Consider the following 3,778-nt stretch of genomic DNA (forward strand, 5'->3'; position numbering starts at 1 on the left):
GAGCAAATAATTTTGAGCTAAAGCCTCAATTAGTTTCTCTGATGCAATAAAATTGCAAGTTTCATGGACTTCCATCAGAAGATCCTTTTCAGTTCTTAACTGAATTCTTGCAGATCTGTGATACTGTTAAGACCAATGTGGTTGATTTCGAGGTCTACAGGCTTATGCTTTTCCCATTTGATGTAAGAGACAAAGCTAGAATATGGTTGGACTCTCAACCTAAAGATAGACTGAACTCTTGGGATAAGCTGGTCACGGCTTTCTTAGCCAAGTTCTTTCCTCCTCAAAAGCTTAGCAAGCTTAGAGTGGATGTTCAAACCTTCAAACAGAAAGAAGGTGAATCCCTCTATGAAGCTTGGGAGAGATACAAGCAACTGACCAAAAAGTGTCCTTCTGACATGCTTTCAGAATGGACCATCCTGGATATATTCTATGATGGTCTATCTGAATTATCTAAGATGTCATTGGATCATTCTACAGGTGGATCCATTCACCTAAAGAAAATGCCTGCAGAAGCTCAAGAACTCATTGACATGGTTGCAAATAACCAGTTCATGTACACTTCTGAAAGGAATCCTGTGAGTAATGGGACGCCTCAGAGGAAGGGAGTTCTTGAAATTGATACTCTGAATGCCATATTGGCTCAAAATAAAATATTGACTCAGCAAGTTAATATGATTTCTCAGAGTCTGAATGGATTGCAAGCTGCATCCAACATTACTCAAGAGGCATCTTCTGAAGAAGAAGCTTATGATCCTGAGAACCCTTTAATAGCAGAGGTGAATTACATGGGTGAACCCTATGGAAACACCTATAATCCCTCATGGAGAAATCATCCAAATTTCTCATGGAAGGATCAACAAAAGCCTCAACAAGGCTTTAATAATGGTAGAAGAAACATGTTTAGAAATAGCAAGCCTTTTTCATCATCCACTCTGCAACAGACAGAGAATTCTGAGCAGAGTCCATCTAGCTTAGCAAATATAGTTTCTGATCTATCTAAGGCCACTCTAAGTTTCATGAATGAAACAAGGTCCTCCATTAGAAATTTGGAGGCACAAGTGGGCCAGCTGAGTAAAAGGGTCACTGAAACTCCTCCTAGTACTCTCCCAAGCAATACAGAAGAGAATCAAAAAAGAGAGTGCAAGGCCATTACCTTACTTGGTGTGGCCGAACCCAGAGAGAAGGAGAAGGACGTGAATCCTAGTGAGGAAGACCTCCTGGGACATCCATTGACCTATAAGGAGTTTCCCTTTGAGGAACCAAAGGAATCTGAGGCTCATCTAGAGACCATAGAGATTCCATTGAACCTCCTTTTGCCCTTCATGAGCTCTGATGAGTATTCATCCTCTGAAGAGGATGAAGACATTACTGAAGAGCAAGTTGCTAAATACCTTGGTGCAATCATGAAGCTGAATGCCAAATTATTTGGTAATGAGACTTAGGAAGATGAACCTCCCTTGCTCACCAATGAACTGAATGCATTGGATAGTCAGAAATTACCTCAAAAGAAACAGGATCCTGGTAAATTCCTAATTCCCTGTAACATAGGCACCATGACCTTTGAGAAGGCTCTGTGCGATCTAGGGTCAGGCATAAACTTAATGCCACTCTCTATAATGAAGAACCTTGGAATCTTTGAGGTACAGGCTGCCAAATTCTCATTAGAGATGGCAGACAAATCCATGAAACAGGCTTATGGACAAGTAGAGGACGTGCTAGTAAAGGTTGAAGGCCTTTACATCCCTGCTGATTTCATAATCCTAGACACTAGGAAGGATGAGGATGAATCCATCATCCTTGGAAGACCCTTCCTAGCCACAACAAGAGCTGTAATTGATGTGGACAGAGGAGAATTGGTCCTTCAACTAAATGCGGACAACCTTGTGTTTAAAACTCAAGGATCTCCTTCTGTAACCATGGAGAGGAAGCATGAAAAGCTTCTCTCACTACAGAGTCAACCAAAGCCCCCACAGTCAAACTCTAAGTTTGGTGTTGGGAGGCCACAACCAAACTCTAAGTTTGGTGTTGAACCCCCACATTCAAACTCTAAGTTTGGTGTTGGGAGGTCCCAACAATGCTCTGAATATCTGTGAGGCTCCATGAGAGCTCATTGTCAAGCTATTGACATTAAAGAAACGCTTGTTGGGAGGCAACCCAATGTTATTTAATTATATTTATTTATTTTCCATTGCTATTTTATGTTTTCTTTAGGTTGATAATTATGTGAAGTCACAAAAACTACTGGAAAATCAAAAACAGAATGAAAAACAGCATTAAAAATAACACACCCTGGAGGAAGAGCATTATGGGTTTAAACGCCAGAAACAAGCATCTGTCTGGCATTTAACACCAGAAACAAGCACCAAGCTGGTGTTTAACGCCAAAAACAAGCATCAACCTGGCATTAAATGCCAGAAACAGGTTACATTTGGGCGTTTAACGCCAAAACAGGCAGTAGTCTGGCGTCAAACGCCAGTATTGCATACAAAGGGCATTTTGCACGCCTAATTAGAGCAGGGATGCTAAGTTTTTGACCCCTCAGGATCTGTGGACCCCATAGGATCCCCCACAGGATCTGTGCACTGGTGCACGAATTGTAAATCACACTTTTTACAACTCGTACCACTAACCAGCAAGTGCACTGGGTCGTCCAAGTAATACCTTACGTGAGTAAGGGTCGATCCCACGGAGATTGTTGGCTTGAAGCAATCTATGGTTATCTTGTAACTCTTAGTCAGGAAGCAATAAAATAATTCACTTATCAAATTTGATTGCAAGGAATAAAAGGACAGAACGCAAATTATACCTATATGCAGTAATGGAGAATATGTTGGAGTTTTGGAGATGCTTTGTCTTCTGAAATTCTACTTTCCTCTGTTTTTTGATTCACGCACGCACGTCCTCCTATGGCAAGCTGTGTGTTGGTGGATCACCGTTGTCAATGGCTACCATCCATCCTTCCAGTGAAAAGGGTCCAGATGCGCTGTCACCGCACGGCTAATCATCTGCAGGTTCTCAATCGTACCGAAATAGGATTTACTATCCTTTTGCGTCTGTCACAATGCCCAGCACTCGCGAGTTTGAAGCTTGTCACAGTCATTCAATCCCTGAATCCTACTCGGAATACCACAGACAAGGTTTAGACTTTCCGGATTCTCTTGAATGCTGCCATCAATCTGGCTTATACCACGAAGATTCTGATTAAGAGTTCTAAGAGATATTCACTCATTCTACAGTGGAACGTAAGTGGTTATCAGGCACGCATTCGTGGAGGAATGATGATGATTGTCACGTTCATCACATTCATATTGAAGTGCGAATGGATATCTTAGATAGGAACACACATGTTTGAATGGAAAACAGAAATACTTGCATTAATTCATCGAGACACAGCAGAGCTCCTCACCCCCAACAATGGAGTTTAGAGACTCATGTCGTCAAAAGGTACAAAGTTCAGATCTAAAATGTCATGAGATACAAAACAAGTCTCTAAAAGTTGTTTAAATACTAGACTAGTAAACTAGGTTTACAGTAAATGAGTAAACTATGATGGATGGTGCAGAAATCTACTTCTGGGGCCCACTTGGTGTGTGCTGGGGCTGAGACTTAAGCTAATCACGTGCATAGGGCTGTTTGGGGCGTTCAACGCCAGCTTTGGATCCTTTTCTGGCGTTGAACTCCACTTTGTAACTTGTTTCTGGCGCTGGATGCCAGACAGCAGCATGGAACTGGCGTTGAATACCAGTTTATGTCGTCTATCTTTGAGCAAAGTATG

General features: G+C 41.7%; 1 non-coding gene across 1 annotated transcript; it reads right to left on the reverse strand.

The window, feature by feature from the left end:
• Nucleotides 1-296: 296 nt before the first annotated feature.
• On the reverse strand, nucleotides 297-404 carry LOC112752173 (small nucleolar RNA R71). The gene has a single exon (XR_003176620.1). It is a non-coding gene; the product is annotated as a small nucleolar RNA R71 (small nucleolar RNA).
• Nucleotides 405-3,778: the final 3,374 nt, after the last annotated feature.

This window comes from Arachis hypogaea, chromosome 15, assembly GCF_003086295.3.
Source record: "Arachis hypogaea cultivar Tifrunner chromosome 15, arahy.Tifrunner.gnm2.J5K5, whole genome shotgun sequence".
NCBI classification, from domain to species: domain Eukaryota; kingdom Viridiplantae; phylum Streptophyta; class Magnoliopsida; order Fabales; family Fabaceae; genus Arachis; species Arachis hypogaea.